This window comes from Lepidochelys olivacea, assembly GCF_965140295.1.
Source record: "Lepidochelys olivacea isolate rLepOli2 genome assembly, chromosome: 24".
NCBI classification, from domain to species: domain Eukaryota; kingdom Metazoa; phylum Chordata; order Testudines; family Cheloniidae; genus Lepidochelys; species Lepidochelys olivacea.
In genome coordinates, this window is record NC_140434.1 from 4,585,577 (window position 1) to 4,597,872 (window position 12,296).

General features: G+C 43.5%; 1 long non-coding RNA gene across 23 annotated transcripts in view; it reads right to left on the reverse strand.

The window, feature by feature from the left end:
• The window catches only part of LOC311512636, an 87,896-nt gene that overhangs the window by 33,636 nt on the left and 41,964 nt on the right, over nucleotides 1-12,296 (reverse strand). For 4 of the 23 annotated variants that reach the window (XR_014709495.1, XR_014709503.1, XR_014709504.1 and 1 more), the window contains exon 3: nucleotides 135-223. The exons of the other annotated variants lie outside the window; for them this stretch is intronic. This is a non-coding gene — a long non-coding RNA (uncharacterized lncRNA). The remainder of the gene's footprint in view (nucleotides 1-134; nucleotides 224-12,296) is intronic. 23 annotated transcript variants of the gene reach the window in all.

Consider the following 12,296-nt stretch of genomic DNA (forward strand, 5'->3'; position numbering starts at 1 on the left):
AGAAACTGACACAGATAGCTACTGATTACTAACGACTAATATGCAACATCATTTTCATACCACAGTGCTGAGAAAGCAAACTTCACTCATGCTTTTTTATGAGCACACAAAATAGCATGTAACTTGTCATTTACCTAAGATGAAAGCTGGTTAGGATTCACTTAGCAAATACCCAGTGTCAAATTCATCCTAGGAGTCAACAGAGTTGGATGAAGCTGAGTTTCTGGAAAGGAAGATGGATTTATGATTAAGATACTGTGTTCGGAAGCTAGGTGATTGAGTTCAGTTCCTAGCACTGACAAACTCACTGAGTAAGCAGTGTAGTCAACTCTTGTGACATTTGGCGATTTTCTTGAAGCCCCATTTCCCGGAGTCATGTGATTAATTGATATTCTTTTATTTTTAATGAAAGCAGAGTAATAAATTTATAACCCTCATGGTTGCAGAGAAGAGCTTGAAACTTAATCCTTTTAAAGGCCCCAAAACCAAAAGGTAAATAAAAATAACTCAACATTTAAACAAACAAACAAAAAACCTCATGGTTTTTAAGCCACTTTCAGGATTTTGCCCCCCCCCCCCCCCCCCCGATATGATTTTTGAATGTTTGATTTGGAGAAACCAAGCAAGTCACTTAAGGTCAGGTTCATTTTCTTAAAATAAAATGAAGAAAAACACCACCCAGGGCCCATTCCCATTCACTATTTGCAGATTTTCAACGTGCGAAGTTCATTCAAAACCTAGCCTAGTGGAAACGGAGAACCCTTCTGAAATTTCCAGCCTCACTTGCTGGCAGAGGCAGGGCTAGAAGCCCTCCTGCAGCTCAGTTCAGTGCGATACCCACCAGCCCATGCATGTTAAAAGCACAAGAGGGGGAAGTGAGTCACAGGCCTCAGATCTCCATATTCTGCTTTAAATTACATGGCCCAGTAGGTACGGCAGTGGTCTGAGATTGAGCGGACACGAGTTCTCTTCCTGGCTCCGCATTGAGACTTTGGTCCTCTTTTCCCTCCCACACTTTATCTAGAATAAAAACTCTCCCTACTATGTGTTTGTACAGTGCCTTGTAAAATGGGTCCTCGAACTCAGCTGGGAACCTCTGATGCTACTGGAATACAAATAAACATCATCATATTTAAGGACCGTCATTTACTTCAAGATCTCAGATTTCATCCAACCGGTCAAAAATATTATCCAATATATTAATGCCAAAAAATGAAGTTCTGTGATTTTTTTTTTTAAGATAGTATCTTTCATGCCCCCTTTTGCACTGCCTTTCTGCCAGCATTTCCACAAGCCAGTCGTGCTGGGATAAACATTCCTGTAACGTGGCTTTCAATTACAAGAGGTTAAAAAAGTGAGAGAGAAAACAATTGTGGGAAAAGTAGCCTTTGGGGGGCATTTTTCCATCAAAATTTCAACTTTCAACCAAGCTCTGCTTTCAAAAACCCCACAAGTGAGTTTGGTACGCTGAGTGCACTCATCCAAACAGGGTGCAGAATCAAGATCTTGTAGCGTTTCTGACCAATCACAGCTTGAACAACAAATATTTGTACAGAACGCTAAATTATTGGCTCATTAGGTTAAAGAAAAAAAGGAAAAACAAAACCAAACACCTGGATTTGTGAGGAGGTAGAAAGAAAGAATTGAAAATTTTTGGCATATCACTAAACCAAGGAAAATTGGCCATTTCCAATGTTAGGTGGGGGTCCAGAGGGAAATGGATACAACTGAATGTTAAAACAACAATCTGCTGGATTCATGCTTCTGGAAAGGCAGCATGTTTCAACAGCTTGAGTTTAGAATCCAGGACTCATGGGGTCTATTCCCATCTCTGCCACTGATTTGTTTGGCTTTCCCCATCTGTAAAATGGGGAATCACAGCATTGACTTACCTGGGAAGGATTAGGCAATTGATTGTATTAGAGCTGATTGGAAAATGGGGTTATTTTTCTATGGAACTTTTCTTTGAAAAACTGGAGAGAGAAAATTTTTCAATGAATAGGAAAAGGAGAGGCGAGCAGACATTTTTTCCAAAAAAATGTCTGTCACCAAAACCCCAGTTTTCCACAAATCACTTTCAACCAGGCCTCCTGCGTATTAATAAATAATCTTGAGGATGACAGCAAAGTAGGCCATAGGGGAAAAAGAAAAAGAAAAATCTTAGGCCTGGGTCTACACATAAAACTTGGCTACATCGCTCAGGGATGTGAAAAAATGTCAGGCTCTGTGCAATGCAGTTAGGTCAATTTAACTCCACTATAGATGCAGGTAGGTCAACAGAAGGATTTTACCAAACAAAAATTGTAAAAATGTACCATATTTTTGTAACTGAAAATTTGATTTCTTTGTCCCCCTCCCATCCCCTCAGAAGCAAAATGTAGCTTGCAAGGCAAATATTCAGCAGTTGAAGTTTCATATGTTGCCTATTTGAAAAAAAGGCCACTCAGTGAAATTTCAGGGAAATGTGAAATTGGAAGAATGCAAAATAAATGAAATAAAGTAAAATAATCAGAAATTAGTAAGAGTTTGCATCAGAAATCTCTCTCTCACACACACACGCGCCATTAGTTGCTCTTCATTGCTCTAGTCTATACGCAATCTGGACCCCATTTCCAAAACTGACGGCCTCAATTGCGTATGCAAGACAAGAATTCGTCATCTATGCATAGCAAACTAGGATAGGCAATAATCTACAGACATGCACAAAACGTGGCCCATGACACCAGCTTCACACGTTACGTCCCTAATACAGGACATGAGATTAGAACCTTTGAAATCACCGGAGTAAGGGGTTGCAGGCACAAATACTCAAATTTGGTGCCCAAGCAGATTTTAGGTTTTTGTTTTTTTTTAAATTAGCATCTCTCCTGTACAGAAGTTTGGAAAACAGTATAATGGTAGCATGGTCTAGTGGACAGAGTCCTGACTTGGAAGTCAAAAGACCTGGGGGTTTATTCCCAGGTCTGCCACAGACCGGCTATATGACCTTTCGCAAGTCACTTTGCCTCTATGCCTCAGCTTCCCCTTCCATCCTTTGTCTATTGAGAGTGCAAGCTTTCTTGGCAGGAACTGTTTCTGACTATCTGTACGTACAGTGCCAAGCACAGGTCCCCAGTTTTGGTGAGCACCTCTAAGTGCAACTGTATGCCAAATAATAATGAAAGCATATTCCAAAATAATGCTGACTTTTGGACATTCCTCCTGAACAGCAGCATTGGAAGAGGAGAAAGACAGCGTTGCCAACTCTCGTGATTTTAACGAGTCTCGCAATACTGACTTTTTCTTAAAGCCTCAATTCCTGGACTTAATTGATTAGATGAGAATCTCTGGCCTTGTCTACACTTAAAACTTTGAAAATCCAAAACCAAAACCCCCACACCGATATAGCAATGCCGATAAAACCCCCATTGTAGACACAGCTGTGCCAAAAGAAAAAAGTTCCTAACTCTCATGGTTGCAGAGTAATGCTTGAAATGTGTAACCCTTAAGGCTCAGACACCAGAAGGTGCACACAAAGAAAAATAATTTTTTTAAATGTATTATATTGTCAAAAAAAAAATCTCGTGAGTTTTAAGACAATCTCATGAATCTTTCCAGGGCCTCACTCAATTTTTGACTGTTTGAGGCTCGTGATCCTTTCACAGATCAACCCTTTCTCTGGTTTCTCCATAGCACCCGGAGGCACAAGTGTTCGAGAGTCAAATTTGCCCAGGACCCCCGTTCCTTAAAAAAGCAGGGCTCGTTTGCCTTCTACAAACTCTGCAGCGGCAACAAAAGACCCTTTCAAACCCTTCCAGACGCAAGTCCTTCAGCTCAATTAGTCAGGCACACAGAGACACAAAAAAAGCCTTCCATTCAAGCTAGTGGCTAGCTGTGGGGAACAAGAGAAAAGAATGGATCTTTCTCCAGCGCTTTCACTGGGTGTCATAACAAGCAGAAAGACCTCTTATAGGGGGATTATTGGAGATAAGAGCCCCGTCGGAGGAGCTGGTGCAAAAGCTGGGATGGCAAAAGCTGTGGGGGGGGGGGGGCGGGGGAAGAGGAACTGGAAGTTGAAATTCCCAAGCTCAGGAAGAAACAAGCTGACCATAATTCCCTCTCTTAGCAATTTTTATTCATCATTCAAAATCAGGTAAAGAGGAGGAAAAAACCCACTGATTCTTCACTGCCCTGCACCCCTGTGAAATTATTTACACTAGCGCAAAGTGGACGAAAATGCTACCACTTCACCATGGAAGCATTTCACAGCCACTTTGCACTAGTCCACACAGGATTCAAGCCAATGGCGAATCAGGCCCAGTAAATATCCCACTCCCTTTAACTTGCCCCTGTCTGAAAGAGAAAACAGTCGGAGTTGCCAGCTCTCAGGATTGGATCATGAGTTTCACAATATTTGGTGGTTTTCCTCAAGCCTCAGCTCCTGGAGTCAAGTGAAATCAATGGGAAGCAAGTACCTAAATACCTTTGGGGAATCTGAGCTTAAGTTTCTCGCCCTCGTCATCATGGACAAAAGCTTGAAAATAGGGTCTCAGTGTAACCTCAAAGCTCAGAAACTAGAAGATAAATAAAAAGAACTACTCAGTGTTGCTTTAAATCTCATTTTTTGAGGCTAGACTCAGGATTTTGGACTGCTTGTAAAGGCAATACTGGGACTAGGTCAAGAGTGACTAGTGATTTCGGGTGTCCATTAAAGGGCCCTGATTTTCAGAGATTGGAATCAAAGTGCAGAATTCTGCCCCATGTTTCAAACACCACTCCAAGGCTGATGGGTGGCAGGGAGGAAGGTCAAATCACGGCGCTTTTGGATGACTAAGTATCTGGGTGCCCGATTTGAGAGAGACCATTTTTAGAGGGCAGATGCTCTGCACAGTCTGAAAATCAGATCCCTTTAAGAGAGTCTTAATTTGGGACCTCCAAAATTGAGGTATAAAATTAAAAAAAAAAAAAATCACAAATCACTTGGCCCCCGACTTCCAGTCCTGGTCTTTAACCTCAGAGTGATCTCTTCTCCGTGGCTACTAGTGCAAGTCAGAGGCTGTGTCCCATCCAGGCCTGGCATAATTGTACTGCCATCCCCAGATCTCAGACCTCCATAAAGGTTCTTCAGACCATGCAATGGGTCTTCTAGATGAATGAAAGCAGGGGAGGGTTTGGCAACTCCTGGATGAAGTTCACAGCTAGACTTTGACTTGAAGAGAAAAATCCATATGGAAATGAATGATAAATCAAGCACTGATAGTCACCCTGGGCCAGATTTATGAAGGTATTTAGGTTCCTACAGATGCAAATAGGTGCCTAGTGCAATTTACAAGAGCTCCTAGACCAGTGGTTCTCAGACTTCTGTACTGGTGACCCCTTTCACATACCAAGCCTCTGAGTGCGACCCCCCGCCTTATAAATGAAAAAAAACTTAATATTTTTAATACCATTATAAATGCTGGAGGCAAAGCAGGGTTTGGGGTGAAGGCTGACAGCTTGTGATCCCCCATGTAATAACCTCATGACCCCCAGTTTGAGAACCCCTGTCCTAGACAAATGGGCTCCTAACTCCCACAGATCAACAGGAGTTAGGTGCCCCACTACCACACCACTGACTTCAATGGGTGGATCAGCCCCCATGTGCCTAATTTCATTCCCAAAAAAAAAAAAAAAATCCTGACACAGGGAAAAGTAAAATCCATCTAGGGTTTGTCTTCTTAGGGATATCCAGAAAATTTAATCCAAAATAACTAAAGGTGTGAATTTGAAGTGGATTAATTAAACTGCATTAAATCCCTGGGTAGATGCCCTCATTCAGAATTAAAGTGGCCTTAATTTGGTTTAGCCCAATTCACTTCCAAAGTGAATCAAGCTAACCTGAATTAAGGCCACTTTAATTCTGAATAAGGGGTTCACACAGGGGTTTAATGAGGTTTAACTAATCCCCTTCAAATTCACACCTTTAGTCAGTCTGAATTAACTTTCCTGGATGCCCCGATGTAGACAAACCCTATGTAATTGTAGAGGCACCTTTCCCAACTCCTCTGACTCCAGACTGTATCCAGAACAATTGGTGACCGGAAGGAGTCCGTGCCTTGAAGATACATTTTCTGTCCCCCCCAAAAAAGTCAGATCCCTTGAGAGGAATTGTGCTAACTCTGGATACATGGGGGCAGATCCTCGCTCCAAGGCTTTATGTCAATTTAGAGGCTTTATTGAAGCCAACGGGGCTATGCTGACATACGCCAGCTTGGGATCTGCCCCATAAACTCCTGCTGGGACTTGCTCCATGGAGGGCCAACCCTGATCTGCAAAGCTCAGCTCTGTTCCACTCAACAGAAAGTCAGCTGAAGGCATCTGATCCTTAGCGAAAGCCCCACAAGGCTGATTACTGCTAATGCCTTGAGAGAAGAAAATTTTCTCCCCCCAGCTATTTAACTATTTGTTACATCAATTGCCCCCTTTTTGCTGCTTTTTAAAATATTACCAACCAGATCTTCAGCTGACACCAATTCAAATAGCTTCATTCACGTCAATGGAGCTTTGCCATTCACACCAGTGGATGATCCGGCTACCTCTGTTATTCTGGGAAGGGTCCTGCATGGGTCTAGAACAAACAACACTCTAGGTCTTCAAAGCACCAGTACAAACTTCAACGCATCCTAACCACAGCCCTGCAAAGCAGGTAGCAGCCCATTGGCATCACAGATTAGATCCTCTGAGGATATATCTCGACTTCAGTGGGGGCCCATGTCCATTTATGCCCGCTAAGGACCTGGCCCTTAGGGTTGGGTCAATCATTAGTGTAATTCCATTGACCCCCGTAGAATTATTACGCCACAATGCATATGACCCAGGCAGAATGAACTACAAGGGAACACAGAGTCCAGAATAGAACCCAGGAATCCAGCCTCCCCAGCTCAGCTTCAGCCAACCAGACCATTCAGAGCAGACAAAACAAAAGCATGATCAGTATTTATTAATTAGGTCTTTTGGCTAGGATTGTGCGAGCGAAGCCCAATACCCTTAAAGGACCAGATCACTTTGTTTCAGGGACTGCCTGTAGAATTCTGCATACAACATCAGGGATTAAATATTGAATGCACTCTTCCTCCTGTAAAACAGGGATTTGGGATTATTCAAACTTTCTTTCAAGAACTGGCTTGCAGTCCCATCAGCATGAGCACAGCATCTCTCACTGAGCCCCTTAAATATTCCTAAATCTTAGAAACTTGTTACCGAGCTGTAACATAGCACTGGTCTCCAACAGAATGTATGCTCCATTTTCATATATCCAGCTACTCCTAGTCAGCATATGCACTTAAGGCCTGTTTGCCATTTATACTAACACCCCTTTATACAATGCAAAGAGGCCTGAAAGTGGAAATAAACTGCATGCACACCCAGTTTACATCATTCTGGCAGCACAAAGGACCTTTATAACTGAGATTTAGGCCCACTGGTATCACTGTTTATTTAGGATTAAGCAGCATGCTCTTAGCATTACAGATTCTAGGCCAGTTTCTGATCACAGTCACATGGCTGTAAATGGCAGGTAACTCCCCGGGAGTCACTCAGGATGTCCACCGCTAACAGCTTCTGGTCCACCCTATAATATTCAGAGATGGACTTGAACCAAATCCATGGATCCGAACACCCCATAAACTTTGGAGGAGTTTGGACCGCAAGCCCACGGACCAACCCCAAATTGGCAGCTGATCTGTTAGAATGGGACACTCCATAATTTGCAGCTTGCATTTGCCACTCTTAATGATTTGTACAATTGTGCATTTCATCTTCCAAAACTGCTTCCAAAACTAACACTTGCAACCTTCCCAGCACAAGAGGTAGAGCCGTGAAAATCCCATTTTCCAGGTTGCGTGGGAGGAAATGAAGCAGAGAGATTAGAATTACTCCAGCCCATAAATTCCATTCTCATTCACTTTAAGGCCCTTTTCACTTCAGGATTTTAGTGTAAATGAGAATCAGGTCCTGCCTATTACTAGGGGCTTGCAGACGCATATTTCAGCCATACAGTGCTCTTCAAGGCAGCCAGCTAGATCTGATGCTGTCATATCAGCCTAGGCCAGCAAAATCTTCCCTTGATTTGCTTGTGCGCGCAGGGAGAATGGGGACACGTTCTCCAGCCTGCTGGCAGGTAACAAATACCCTGGAGCGAGCTCTGCGGCTCCCCCATCACATCCAATCACCTCTTGCTGCATCTGAGCGACCTTTCTGGCAGAGGGCCGTCTCTTCGGACTAACCGAAGAGCAGAGAGTTCCACGTCAGGCCATGCTCGGCGTGACTTCAATCAGGCTACCCCCTCCGAAGTCCAGGCTGGTCCCATTGCAAGCTGCCCAACGCCTCACTCAAACCTGGTGAATGGTCTGAAGCAGGCCCCACAACTCACCCTTCTCCTCAGAGATGCCAGTGTAAGGCAGCTTCATTACACCGAACAGAGCTCAGACACTTCAGGGACAGGGGGTTCTAGGTTGCCATCTCACCCACCTGGGGACAAAGGACCAGGACCACGTCAGGGAGACGAGGTACAGGCCACCATTGCCTCAACGGACACGTGGCCCAGGCCCGTCTAAATAACCTGCTGATGCCACTAACCCCAAGCTCCGGCATTCCTAGTCACGTGCAGGCAGCAAGTGGGACTGCGAGGCCTTCTTGAGCCAGTCACGTGATTTATCCAAAGGCCTTAGCTGCTCCGGGTCTTAGGCCCAGGAGCTCACATGGCTATTCATCGCATCGCACATGCTCCCTTTCCCACAAACTCTGCCACTTGCTGAAAATTAAAGCAGAGCCTGAGCTGATTCGTATGGCAGCTTAGCTCTCCCACTCCGCCGGTTTATCATAATCCCGACATAAAAATCACTCCCTTGAAAACGCTCAGCAATTCTGAAGCCCCGATTGTTTGAAGAGGGAAGATTGTGTTCTCTGCACAAAGAAGGCCTTTCCCTCGCCACACACACACACACTCCTGTTTCAACAGCTGGGGGTTTTAATAAGCATTTTGTCCTCCAAAGGCACAAATGTCAGGAAACCTCTCTCTTTCCCATGGCTCAGTGGGTCCTTCCTAACCCAGAAAGCTAGTGTGACAGAGAATAATCATTCCACAGCTCCATATTATATCTGACCTGCCACCTTTAAGCAACACAGGAATTCCCTGGGCTCAGATCAAGAGCTGCCTTTCCCTCTAGGGACTGAGGACAATCTTTTGGTTAAAGCATGGGACTGAACTTGCAAGATCTGGGTTCAATTTCCAGCTCCGCTACTGACTTTGTGACCCTGGTCAAGTCACCTAGTGAATGTAAAGGAGAATCACCAGTTTGCTCCCTACATCTACACTGCACGGAAATAACCCACAGCAGTGATTCGCAGAGCTCGGGTCAGCTGACTTGGGCTCACATGCTACAGGGCTAAAAATAGCAGTGTGTACAGTCCCCCTCAGGCCGGAGCTAGGAACCCAATGAGGAGGGTGGGTGTACACTCCTATTTTCAACCCCACGAGCCCACATCAGTTGACCTGGGCTCTAGACTTTCTGCTCCTATGGGTTTTTTTGGTATAGTGTAGACTTACCCTTTAAGGCCTCATTACGCTGCCAGAGCGGTGTGCAGATGCGTTAGTGTAAATGAGGCACAGACCCTTAATCTCTCTCTGCCTCAGTTGCCATCTGTCAAACTGGGGTAATAATCCTTTTCACCCACCCTTTACTTAGGCCCCGATCCTGCAGAGACATGCTTAACTCTAGGCACTGCGGCCGCGGTTCCGCGGTCAACTCCTTTTTAGCAGCGCACTAAGCACCGATTTAAATTTAGACACACGCGGATGTTCCATGGACTTCCATGGGACTTCAGCACCTGCTTAAAGTCAAGTCCGTCCATGCTTAGGTGTTTTGCCGAATTGGGGATTATGAGGCACCATCCCCGCTCCCCAGAAATCATGGAGGAACTGGGGCTTAGATTTTCAACAGCCTAACAGAATGCCATGACCCATTTCAGCAGGGACCTTGAGGTGCTACCCTAAGACAAATGATCACTGGTGGTTAGGAGACCCAATCTTTCCTGTGGAAACTACAAACACAGCTCTTACCATGAGGTTTCTGTGGATTGACCGGGTAATTAAAAAGCAAAAGGAGCAATATAATATGTCTATGTTGTAATTAAATAAAAATTGCTTAGCCATCTTTGTAACAGGACCTGTTAATACTGAAATGAAATGAATGCATTGTTTAAATTTAGAATTTTTTTTGACAAAATTTTCACCATCAGGGCTCTGATTAAATGTATTAAAAAGCAGTAATTATCCAAAAGCAAAATTTACACAAAAGCCCCTTTCCACCCTTGCATGAAGGAGCCTGAAAGTAAATAACTGGAGTTTACACCCATTTAAAGGCCACTTTAAGCTGGCAGAGGAGCATAAAGGGACTGTAGTGTAAATGAGAAGCAGGCCCTTTGTATGCATGAAAGGCCAAGGTTTTTAAAGATGATTGATGGATTCTGGGGTACCCAACTTGAGATGCCTTAAAGAGGCCTGACTTTTCCCTCCCATCCCACTCCTCAAATTTCAATCTGCCCTCTGAAAATCAGAATTTTTAAGGCACCTCAAATTGGGCACCCCCCCCCCCAAAATCACTATTCCCTTTTGCAAGTCTTGGTCACTGGCTCTAATTCTGCTCTGATTGTTCAACTCCATTGAAATTGGTAGTGTCGCACAGGGTAAAAATTTTCATTACAACAGCCCATGAGTTCCCCATGGAACAACCACAACAGAGGAGCTAGGCGTGGAATAAACCGGATGTTGGACTGACAGCTTGGAAGAAATGTCACACACAGGCCCTGACCTCATCACTTTTCACAAGAGTCAGAGTGTCAAAAACGGGATCCTGGCCAATTTCAAATGTGGAATATAATAAAGGCTTGCTTTAATAGGACACCTTTCATCCTAGAGTCTTTGTACAACTATATACGTACAGCACATGTATGAAATGCAACCAACTGGCCCACAGTACAACAGTGGAAGGAAGATGTTTTCGGCTAAGGACCGAAATTTATCTATTGTAGGGCTGGTCAAAATTTTTCCACTGAAGTATCTTTACTCTGGAAAATTGGGTTTGTGACAAAACAAACCTTTTGGCAGAAAGGATCTACTTTCCTCAAAAAGATAAAAATAAAAAAAAAATCAATTTTTCCACCTGAAAACAGAAAAATTCAATGTCCCGAAGTTGGGGTCCAAAATGTTCTCATTTTCAGTCACCAGAAACCAAACTACTTCTCCTTTTTCAATTAAAAGTTAAAAATTGCCACTGAAAATTTAGATGAAATGAAAATATTTTCATATTTGTCAAAATTTCTCAGAGTGGGGACATTTTTGACCAGCTCTATTCTTATGGATTTTGACTATTCATGCAGACCAGATAAGAATTAGGTTTTAAGGCCACAAAGTACTGGGTTCATAACTGAGACTTACGAGGGAGAAGGCAGCAATATGAGGATCTGAATTTATGAACCCAAGAAATGTAGGAAGTTTACAGCTGATAGTTAAAGCAGATCATTTTATTCAACAACTTTTGCCTTGCCTAATGCCACTCAAATCCAAACCCACAATTCCATTGCTAGTCTTTGCCTCCCACCTCAGTATTGTTGTGCAGTGTTCTTATTAATGCACATGGGCTGCAGTAATTCCACCCTAGAAGTGGCTGCATTTCAATGGTAGGGCCCAATTTTCATATATTCTGGGCCTAATTTGCATGTATTCTGAGGCCCCTTTACACCACTCTGGCAATGTAAAGTGGCCTTAAAGCAAGTGTCAATTACCTTAAGACCCCATTACATGGGCAAAGTGATGCTAAGGAGCCTTAATGTAAATAAGAAATTGGTCTGGAGCATTTTGTGCCCACTTTACATAAGTATAAAAGGTGCAGGGCAATAGTGAAATTAAGCCCACAGTCTATAAACCTCTTTAGGAGCCTTCCAGATGAATGTCTCTCTGTAAGAGTAGAGATTATTATTATTTACTATTATGATATAGGACATCTCCTCCCACAGTGCTTCACTTAAAGACTGAAGAGGAAAATAGGACTGCAGTTTCTTTTTAAATAAATAAATATCGTGCCACTCTTAAGCACGTAACAGAACGTAGGGCGCTAATCTCTCTCTACAAGAAATGTAAGCATAACTCCTATGAATGTCAATGGGAGTTATGCCTCCATAAGGAGAACAGAACGGACACTGCTGAGTATTTACCAGTCAAATCAGAATGTCCAGGCAAGCTTAAATGCAGCTTACATACAGCCAATTTGGATCAATGT